This window comes from Nelumbo nucifera, chromosome 5, assembly GCF_055504915.1.
Source record: "Nelumbo nucifera cultivar China Antique chromosome 5, China Antique-T2T, whole genome shotgun sequence".
In the NCBI taxonomy this organism is placed as follows: domain Eukaryota; kingdom Viridiplantae; phylum Streptophyta; class Magnoliopsida; order Proteales; family Nelumbonaceae; genus Nelumbo; species Nelumbo nucifera.
In genome coordinates, this window is record NC_142653.1 from 57,090,181 (window position 1) to 57,102,219 (window position 12,039).

Consider the following 12,039-nt stretch of genomic DNA (forward strand, 5'->3'; position numbering starts at 1 on the left):
TCAGTGCTAACGACAAACTGACAACGATCCGACGACGCGTTCTAAGTTAGGGAAGGAACATGTAATATGGTTCCAAGTTAGGGAAGGAACAGTAAGAAACCGTGCTAACGACGAACTGACAAACGCCACTACTATTTTAGTTCTTTTACAACGAACTGACAAATTTTGCATGTGGTTTCCTTTCTCACTAAGGTCACACCGTTTTAGTGTGACCTCACGTTCCAAGTTTTGGGAAAACGTGTCTCACTATTTCTCAGTCCGTTTCACAAAACAAACGAATGAAAATGGGAATCTAAAGAGAATATTCTCATTTTCTCTTCTCAGTTGCACCAACCAAACAAATGGTAATGTTAGTGTCTGAAAACTATATACTTTACAAATTTACCCTTCAAAGTTGTTATTTAAATAAAAATGATTAAAATGCACAATAAAAGAGTAATAAAAATTAATATTATAAAAATAATAAAAATTAATAAATAATATTATTACAAATAATATAAAATATAATAATTTTAATAATACAATAATACTAATAAAAATAATGTAAGATAGAAAATTTGCCTTTATTATTTTAAAATCATAAAATATCAAACAAATTCTTAACCAATAAATAAAAAAATATTAAATATACTAATACTATTAAGGATAATTTAAATATTACAACTATTTTAATAAAATAATTAAACATCATAATAAAATATTAAATGGGGTTTAGACAATCAACGATGAAGGAAAACAGGGGTTAAGAGATCTATCATTTTTTTTTATTAATTTTTGAAAGGGGTACACTTAAAGTTCATTTGGTTGTTGAGAAGGGATGGGATGAGAAGGGATGGGATGGGAAAAGGATAGGATGAGAAAGGAAATTTTATTTTCTCATTTTGGCATTCTGGTGTTTGATTGTTGATAAGGGAAAATTATTGTTCATCATCTTCCTTCGAACTTAAACCAGTGGCGTGGACGAGGTGAGTTCCAATCTCCCCCTCATTAGTAAATGAAGAACGCCTAGAAAAACTGAGATCCATACCTTTATGAAGTTATTGATCTCCCCACCCATTCTCTCTATATGCTACAGGTTCTGATCTCCTATGGGTTTCTGCCTATTACTTCGTTAGTTTTCTTTGCTTTTGATATGGAGCTAATGCGAGGATGATCAGTTTGGGGGTCGGAAATTGGTTAATGGCATTCATGACCGTTGGTTTTGGCATCAGAATGGTATTTGACAAGAAGCATTTGGGGGTCGAAAACCTAACCATCAATTGAAATGCTGGGTGAGTCACAGTGGCCGCTGGGAGTTCAGTTTGGTGTTGTTCCCGATGGTTAGGCAACCATTTGATGTTTAGAGGCATGTTCAGTTTGGTGTTGCGGTGGTTGTCACAGGGTGTTGAGTCGCAAGTTTTTCTTTTCTCCTGCATCCCAGTTTTTGAGATGTGATATCCCATCATTTCTCGCACCATTTCATCAAACAAACACGGGTTTCAAAGAATCTAACCCGAATATTCCATATTTCTCATCCACGTCGCAGCAACCAAACAAATTGTTAAAGATATGAGAGAAATTCTCTAAAAAACTGTTTTGATTTTGTTTTCATAGGGGCACACCTACCATGCTTCACGAGCAACAACAGTAAGAACAGCGCCACTGCTCCTCCCCATCTTCCCTTCTCTCCATTTGCTTTCCCTCTTTCTCGTTCTCCCTCCCCTATTTTCGTCAATCAATTGTTCACTACAGTGAAGAAGAAGAAGAAGAAGAAGAAGAAGATATGGGTGAACGGTGGGGGTCCATATTAGGTTGTTACAGAGGACAAATGGCAATCCTATTACACCGCTCCTTTGTTCACCACAAGTGAAGAAGAAGAAGAAGAAATGGAAAAACAGCCAGTGATCCCTATTAGGTTGTTATAGAGGGCAATCAATGATCCCTGCTACAAAAGAAGACAATGAAGGGAGGAACAGAGTAAAGAGGGAAGAGGGGTAGAAGAAGAAGAGGAGAAAGAAAATATAAATGGGTATTTTCGAGAAAAAAATATCATGCACTACCTCTAAGCACATTTGGAGGTAGCAAACCCACTGAATGATTCAAATGAGTTTTTAGATTCCAAATGTTGAGTTCAGAGGTATTGCCAAACGACCCTGAAGCACTAAAAAGCAAAAATTTTGGTATTCGAAAGTTGATTCAATGCTACTAAACACCACATAAATCATAACAATTACCATGTACTCACGAGGCATATTCAAATTTTTGAATCCCAATCCAACTCTATTAGTAGATTTCAAAAGCCCAAATAACTTTAATAGAAATATTTAATAAATAGATTCCCCTACCATGTGAAGCAACTTATCTATGTTGATGACTTGGAAGACAACATGATTTTCCATGTCATTTTTTTGCAACATTTCCAAAATACCTTACAATTGAAAAAGACCTAAATAACCTCTAAATGAATAACCATAAGCTTATTTTGAATCTCTATCTCTCTCTCTCTACGTTCTTCTATCGTGAGGTCACTCTATGTTCCCTCACTATAGCATTCTCATTCTTCAACTTGTTGCACTACCATTTTGTTCAACTTGTTCATCGAAGTTGGGTTTCTCCAATACATTGAAGCCAACCCTAACTAAGGTGTTAGAACTTTGTAGTTGAATGCTTGTGGGATTAATAGGTATTTGCCTTTTTTTTTTTTTGCATGAAAGTTCAATTTGTTTTAGTTAATGAAAAACTCCCTTCAAATAATTTCATATTTTGGTTTTCTTTGCGTTTTTACATACAAAAAATATTGCTTAAGTTAGGTTTTATGCTAATTCATGCTTATTGAATGTGCATTAGATAATCCTTTATAATAGATCTAGTGTACCATATTGATCATATATGCCAAAACTACTAAGTTAGTAAAACACCACAAAGATATATATGAGGTATTTATGTTTAAGATAGGCTGTAATCATTCTCCTACAATAGAATTGATTGTAGAAAATCCCAGTTTGGTACAAATCTTCTTAAAAGGGGTAGTTGATTAAACTGATTGGTAAGGACATTATATCATTAGTTATAGCATGTTTACCCTTTTTTTCGTTACCTTACATGCCCTAATTACCACCTCAACAAAAATTTACCAAGATAGATTAAGGTGCTAACTTAAAGAGTAAGAATTTATGGCAACCATCATGGATGTTTTATCATATATGGATAGCACATAACAACGTTGTTTTTACTTTAATCACTCTTACCCATCCCGTTTTGGCCATATTTGCCCTAACTACCATATTAGCCTTATATGCTTTAACTGCCATCCTAATAAACATTTACCAAGTTGGGTTTGAATTTTAAGTAAATTAATTGGCAAGGACATGACACTATCAATTGTTGTAATGTTGCATAGTGATGATCTATTAACAATGAGATAATATAGTAAAACTTTACCATATTGTCAATATAGTAAAACTTTACCAAGATAAGTTTGGGTTTTTTGTTAAATTGACTAGAAAAATAAATGACACCCTAAGTTTGCCTTTCTATTGCATGACGGTCCCATGAATAGTTGCAGTTATTGTGTGTTTACGCATCATGATGGACATGGCATAATAGTTGCGGTTATTGTGTGCTCACCCTTTTTGTATTAGACTTATATGCTTTAACTACCATTTTAATAAACATTTACCAAGATGGATCTAAAATTGTTAGGTAAATTGATTGGCAAGGACAAGACATCCTCAATTGCATTGATTTTGCATAATGATGGCTTTATCAACAATGAGATGATAGTATTGGTTATTATATGCTTAGCCCTCCCATATTGGCATTAATTATCATAATTGTTAATCTAGTAAAAATTTACCAAAATACAAGTTGTTAAATTAATTAGTAAAGAAATTATACCATAAGTTGGCCTTTATATTGCATGATAATGGTCCCATGAATAACGTAAGGGTGTTGATAATTGTGCATTCACCATTTCCATATTGGTTGTATAAGCCTTGACTATCATCTTGATAATAATTTACTAAGATAGTAATAAGGGTTAATTTTAAGAGTGAACTACCAACAATAAAATATCATCACTAGAATTTTCTAGAAGGATGAACTATGAGCATTTAATTTTAAGTTGTGACTTGTGAGATAACAAGCCTCTATTAGAATGATAGGTTACTTCACTTGATGAATTCAAATTGCACAATAGTGTGATAGGTTCTAATTTAGAGAAATAAATGTGATGTTTATTGGTTATGATTCTTTTTGAGTTTGTTTTAAGATAAAACAAAAAAGAAAATTTATTAGGGAAAAAGAAAGAAATACAATTATAGGTGATAAGAAATCATCTTAAGTGAACAAAAAAAAAACACCATCGAAGACAACACTCGTACATAAACAAATTCCATAATCTCCCCTACATAATAAAAAATGAATTCACTCACCTAACAACTAAGAAATATTAGCTATTGTAAGGAGGTTAAGTATACAAAAACCTACACTCACTACAAAGAAATTGCATATTGGTGACATTAGAAAAACGTTACCAAATATGTCACAAACGTCACGAAAAAGTTTTCGTGACGTTTGCTCCCCTCTCACCAAATGTAATATTGGCAAAAGTTTTCATGACGTTTGCTTTAATTATGGTAACATTTAGTAAACATCACTAAAAGTTTTCAAGAGTCATCTATGCCCAATTTTGGTGACATTTATTTGCTTATTTTGTGACGTTTCAAAAAACATCACAAAAAATACTACTTTTGGTGACATTTATTTAAACGTCACAAGTAGTGCAAACAATGGTGACATTTCACAAATGTCACTAAAAGTTTTCAAGAGTTGCCCAAACACAGATTTAGTGACATTTATTTGTTATTTTGGTGACGTTTTCTATAACGTCACGAAAAAGCCACTTTTTAGTGACAGTTGTTTAAACGTCACAAATAGTGTAAAAAATGAAATTTCTTTCCTTTTTTGTGATGTTTATTAAACGTCATAATAAACCATAGTGGTTTTGTCATAGCTCAATATAAAGCTCATATTAACCTATTTTTAAATCAATTATATATAATAAAAATCTTATACCCATTTATTAAGTCACATGAAACCATTCATGATAAAAAATAATATCATTAAAAAATGAAATCCGATATTAATAAAAGGCAATATATATTTACAATTGCTGACATTTTAATTCAAATGAAATTAAAAGATTACAGAAAAAGAAAAATAAAACATTTATCAAATGAGTGTCCTGCCCTTTCCCTTTCCTTTCTCCTTCCCCTTTTCCCCTACTCTTGTAGGCACTTCAGATGACATTGTTCTAAACTCTTGCATCTGTTATAAAACACAAATAAATACAATATTATTTTCACAGTAAAAGATGTGAGCAAGTGAAAAATAAATTAAACTTATGATAGATTACCAGATTTGGTGATGGTACTTTTAGAGTGGGATGAACGTTATCTCCACTATGAATTGGAGGGGTTGTTGACTCACATCTCCACACATAAAAAACAAAGTTATGAAAATGCATTATTATTTTCATTGTAAAAGATATAAGTAAATGAGAAATAAAACCCAACTTATAATAACTTGTTGGGTTTGGTGGTGTTACTTCAAGAATGGGATGTAAATTATTCCCACCATAAATTGGAATATTTGCCAATCCATGGCTTTACACCTAAAAGCAGTAGAAAAATATGAGAAAAGTATTTTTCATAAACTAAACAAAGAACAAAAAAGTTGAAACTATCATGAAATTGTTTATTCTTAGGATAGTTATAAGAGCAAAACGAAAAGACTACTTATCATAATTCAAATGAATTCCACCCAACTCTGCAATCAAAATCTTACCCATCCATCTATCTGAACTATCTAGACAATTAGGGAAATGGGATTCAAGAATTGTATCCATAAAAAAAAATCAGAAGTTGTTCCTTTTTTCTAATTGTTTGAACAAGGTATTTGACAACTTGAGCTAGTACCTAATGATTTAGTGTCATTCCCATGAGATTCTTAAATTTCTGGGTTGTGCCACTCTTCCATATCAAGTGATGGATTTGATCTTAAAGTTAGTCATATTGGGCATGTTTATTGTTTGGTAAATCAACCTTTAGATGTTTTCACCTGAAGTAAAAAATCCCTTCTTGCCATATAGACATTCCGGTTCTGTAAATAGCTTACTGAAGAAAGCATTGGCATGGGTAAAAGTCTGGTTCCAAAATTTAATGTTTTGCAAAAATAAACCCAATGGTGGTGGAAACTATATAGTCCAAATCCTATTAAAGCTGTTCATAGAATTTGTTTCTTGTTTCTTTCTCTAGTGAAAATAACCTTGCCATTATATCTTTTTATTGATGAACTTGAATGGCCCATGGCCCAATTTATCATAGAAACCATCAAACTTAAGCATCCAATTAATTACAAAACTTTTGATAACTTAACTTGAAGAACACACAAAGGCTTAACCAACCCATTGCAAATCTCTTCAAAGAGAAAGCTAGAAGCTTTATGCTTATCAAGAGAAAGATTTTTTGTAGTCAATTTTGTTCCCCAACAAACTATAGGAGAAAAGTAGATAATGGACAAAAGTATGCCATACAAGGAGTCTTTACCTGAGAATGGTACTCTTCATGGAAAACATGTAGATAATTAGGAGAAAGAATGTGAGATTGATTTGAACTAAACAAACAAAATAATGATATATCTCTTCCATTGTTAAAGGATTTAATAGCAGTTGAAACAACATGACTCCCAAATCAATAGGTTATAAAAAATATCTAGGTTTGAGTCAAAATTAATTATGATAATCCTATAATAATGGGTTAATAAAAAAATATCTTTTCCACTTCAAGGAGGAACAACTCTAACTACCTCTGTAAAACAAGTAAATCAACAAACTAATAAAAGTCATCTTCAATACCAAGAACAAGAAACCATCTTCAATACCAAAAGCTTTATATATATATATATATACATATGGTTTATTAGTTATTTTTTTATTAATTAATTAAGGTTAAAAGCAATTCAACAAAGTATATGCAAATTCCATGCCAAAATTCCCTTATCTAAATCTGGGTTTCAAATAACTAATTGAAACAAATTAACAATCTAATTAGCTATTCAATGGAAAGAGCAAGCATATGAGGATAACCACGGGGATATGCATGAGGCTCCATGCTTCTTTTCTTCTGAGTTTCCAATAATTAATTGAACCAGATTGGTTACCACTTGTCCTTTTTTTTTGTAGTATTGTTACTTCACTTTTGAGTGATATTTAGTGCATATCATCCCATTTGTTTAGTTTCCTAAAATAACAATAAATAGATGGATTCATTTTCTAGTGTTTTATCATGCATGAGATGTGCAAATAATTGCTCCAATTATGTTTATTGTTGAAGTGAATGATTTCTAGGATTCCTTCCTAACTCCACAACTTACAAGGTTGACAACAAATGAGAAGCATCTTACCCTTTATTGCCTTTTCCATGGTTGTTAGCTCAGATCATGTGGATTACTTGTGGTTAACTAAACTAAGAGACCAAACAATTCTAAACGGTTGATGACTTCAAGAGCTTGTGCTGGGTCATTATTTTCATTTCTTAGAAGTTAAAAACAGTCAATGAATGATATAGCATTACTAGTTGAGTGATTAATTGTCCAAAGTTCAGAATTTATCCTCAACAAATTTTCTATTCTATTTCCTTTTGGTTTTAATTCTAAGAAGACATAAGACACAAAAGAAGATATAATCTCACTAAATCCATGTCAATTGGGTACTTCTGAATTCTATTTGTCATAATGGTCACATTGAATTACAATATAATGGTTACACTTTAAATCACAATGTTGATATAAGGATGGCTATGTCCTCACCAAGGAACTAATTAGCTAATGCTTTAGACCCATCTTAGTAAGCATATCTAATTGGTAATTAAAGCATTTGAGGCATATTTCCTCATTATCAGCACCTAATGTTTGCTTGGATTGCCACTTGAACTCTTAATTTACCCTAAATGCCTGATTAGATCCTCCTCATCTCTTCAAAACACCCAAAAGCCTAACTTTCAAACCCTAAAGCCCTCAAATCTACCATTAAATTTGCCCGATACCAATCCAATGGCCCTATTTAACACCAATTAACACCTATATACTCATATCAGACACCACCATTAAACTCAAGGCATCCCAAAATACCTAAACAACAATTCTCAAATAAAAATTCCTCTGTTTACCCTACCATCAAATGAAAATTCCATTTTGATCTATCTCGTTAGCTTAAAACACACACAACCTAGATCCTCTCAATCTTAACACATATGAACCAATTAGGCCACACCATTAAACTTCAAATATACCAAATCACCTACGTATAAAGTTTCACCCCTAGATGCCCCCATTTGCCCTTCCATCAAACCAAGATTCAGTTCTATAACATTTCGTTAACCCAAATTCCTATGATTTTGACCCTCCAAGACAAATAAGACATTACCATCAGATCCTGTACATATCCAAATACTCACCTGTAAAATTTCAGCCTAAAACACCTTTATTTACCCCTCCATTGCACCTAGATTCTATTTCAAGACTCAAGATTGACTGGATTCCAAATCCTTTTAATCTAGGCCCATCTAATCCAAGTTGGCCCCACCAATCAACCCAAAACGTCCAAAAAACTCCACCCTACAAAATGTCAACAAAAAATGCCCCAATTTATCCCTTTATCAAAAAAGATTCTATTTTGGCCAATCTCGTGGGTCCACACACACAAACCCGCTCTCTGTGGTCAGACCCATCTTAACCCTCCATTTTTTATCTGGAACCACCCACCATTGGACCAGAACCCTAGTTTGACCCCCATTGGACCGACCTTAACCTAGACCGCGAAATTGCCAAAAACTACCCCCAAACTCCCTAGAAATTATGAACATGTTGTTGCCCCTATAAAAATTAAATGATTGCCCTAATGAAGAAGAGGGGGCAAAAATCCCCGAAGGTAACTATTCATCATCTTCAACCTCCCTCAACATCAAACAATAGCAGGGAAGAATTCTCTCACCACTAATCTTTCCCTCTTCTTCTTCTTCTTCTTCAGTTTTGAACAGAGATGAGGCCCAAGAATTCAAAGAGATTACTGTTATTCTTTTCCATTCGAACCGGTGGTGGCTTCCCTCAATTGATTGTTTCTCTGGTAATACTGAGTGACAAAATTAGATTTATAATTCTTATTCATATACCCTCTTTATATAAATTTACATATTCACATTTCTATTCTAACTTACAATAAGGTTTTCTAATTATTTATTTTGTAGAAATGTGAACAATTCCATGTGAAGTGTTGCTATGCTATTGCACTTTTGAGGAAAGCATAGTTAGGGTTCGTGTTAACAACCAAACATAATTTAATGAATTTGTTGATGATGTTTGTGATGGTTTGAGCGTTGACTCTAATAGCGTAACTCTATATTACACAACATGTTTCTTACCACTAAATGGGCTACATGACTTATCAAATATGTTAGAGTTTAACAAAGAGAGTGCAAACATGCATGTATTTCAGAAGGGCATAAAACAAATCAATATTGATAATCAACCAAGCCATTACTCACAAAATGTATAAAACCATGGTAATGATTTAGCAACATCTTTTGGAAGGTTGATGACCAAGCTTAACAACAAACATGCCAACTTGCCATCACTTTTGAAGCATGAGATAGTTGGAGTTTGGCAAACATTTAACAATGGAGGTGAATTTTGGAATTCATTAAATAAATGTTTTATGGTTGGAAGATTTGCATAAAGGATTTTTAAGAATGATAGAGAATACATATAGCCTAAATGTGTTGTTGAAACATATAAGGTGTATAAGTATCATCTCACACATACATTCAGCTGGTGATATTGTCAACTTCGTAAATTAAATAAATTTATAATATTGTGATAATGGAAAAGCTTCATGATACTCCAAGTATGTTCCATCATATATAATAAAAGATTTTAATTGTGATTATGTCATTCCATTAGCTTACAAACAAGCATGGCAGGGGAGAGAGAGAGCTAAAGAGTTGCTTAATGGATTTATAAATGATTCGTATAAGCTTATTCATTGGCTATGCAAAAATTTGATGGAAATTAATTCAGGAACAATTGCTAGTTTTACTATTGATGATTTTAGTAGATTCAATCAATTATTTGTTGCTTTCCATGCTTCCTTACATAGCTTTCGAGTTGGTTGTTCTCCAATGTTATTCATTGATATGTTCCATTTAAAGGGGAGTTATCAAGGACAATTATTAGTTGCAAATGCATATGCTGCCAATAATCAAATGTTTCCAATTACCTTTGCAATTATTTCATTTAAGTCAATTCTATATTGAAATTGGTTTTTAGAGAATTTGAAAATTGCATTGAATGATGATTTGAAACTAGTAATTGTTTATAATCGTAATACTAGCACTCGCCATGCAGTAGAGGTTATGTTTGACCATGAATACCATGCATATTGTTCAAGACATTTAATGCGGAACCTTAAGAGGGGTACATGTGCCATCTACGTTTATCAAAACTTAAAAAAGAAGTAATCGAGGAGTATATGAATCAACTCAATTATGCAAGAAATACTTTAAAGTTTGATTTCTATCTCAATAAAGTACATAATTAAAATATAAATATCTATTAATGGACATTGAGCAGTAATCCAGCACATTAGGCACATTCTTTATTCAATGGCAAAGGGTGTGACAAGTTTACATCAAATCTTATGGAGTCATTTAATACATGGGTGTTAAAAGCACAAGAGCTACCTATCATGTCGTTAGTTGGCTTAAAAATAACAGAGTTGATGTCTAAGATGCAATGTGAAGCTTAAGGGACATAAACAACTAATGTGCCCTAATATAGAGGATTTTCTTAAGTTCAACATATCAAATTCCATAAATTTGGGGTATACACAATCCAAGTTAGATGAATTTGAAAGGGAAAACATGAAATGGTGCATCTGACTTCTAGAAGTTGTTCATGTAAAGGAATTGTAAATGGTAGGATTACTATATGTTCATTCATGTCATGTCATTGGTTTATTAGGCCTAAACATTTATTATTATATTGAAGAGTGCTATTTGAAGGAAACTCAATAGACAATTTACTAAGAGCACATGCATGTAGTGCCTAATTTAAATATGTCTGATGTTTTCTTCGTAAAAGAACTTTAGGAAGTCATAACAGATAGAAGATAGAAGAGAGAAAAAAAGATTTGGAGTAAAATAAGATGGCTGGCAACACCGGCTTTTAGTATTTATACTAGGGGGAACATAACTAATAAACAAAATAAAGCAAAATACACTTGTACCCCTATGGGACATAAGTACACAAAAAGTAATAGTTTTAACACTCCCCTCAAGTTGGGACAGAAATAATACATAAATAATGGAAATTGCTAGTTTTTACAACACAACATAGGGAGCAGATAACCCTCCCTCTAACCCTGGTGAAGGTAAGACTCGGCCCCAGGTATCCACAACAACCTGCTAAAGACTTTATTAGTAGGTTAGTTGACACCTTCAAATGGAAATTGCAGTTTTAATAGGAATTTTCATGGTTTTGTACAACTAATGGCATATATAGGATGTGGAATGTGTAGCTAGAAATGCTACAAAATGCTTCATAGCCCGTAAAAAAAAAAAAAAGACTGCTTTAGAGTTTGCAAATGGTCCTAATTAATTCACAATGTGGCCTTGAGGCAGAGCATATCTATTACTATATATTAAATTAAGGTTGGCTATGCCAGATGGCCTCTTCTTGCTCCATTACTCCAAGAGAACAATTCTAGAGGGAGAGGGGTGCAAGATTCCTTTTAATAGCACTAGGGGTTGCCAACTCAGCATGACAATCTCCCTTTCCCACCCCTAATGGAAACGTGTAGTCTCAAATTTGTTTACTTCTTAATCCTCACTTCTCAATTACCTAGAAATCTCCCTAAAATATCTCTCTCTCTCTCTCCCCCCCCCCCCCTAAAACCTCTCTAACACATTAGGAAACTTCTCCAACTTTCATGCTACCCTTAATGCA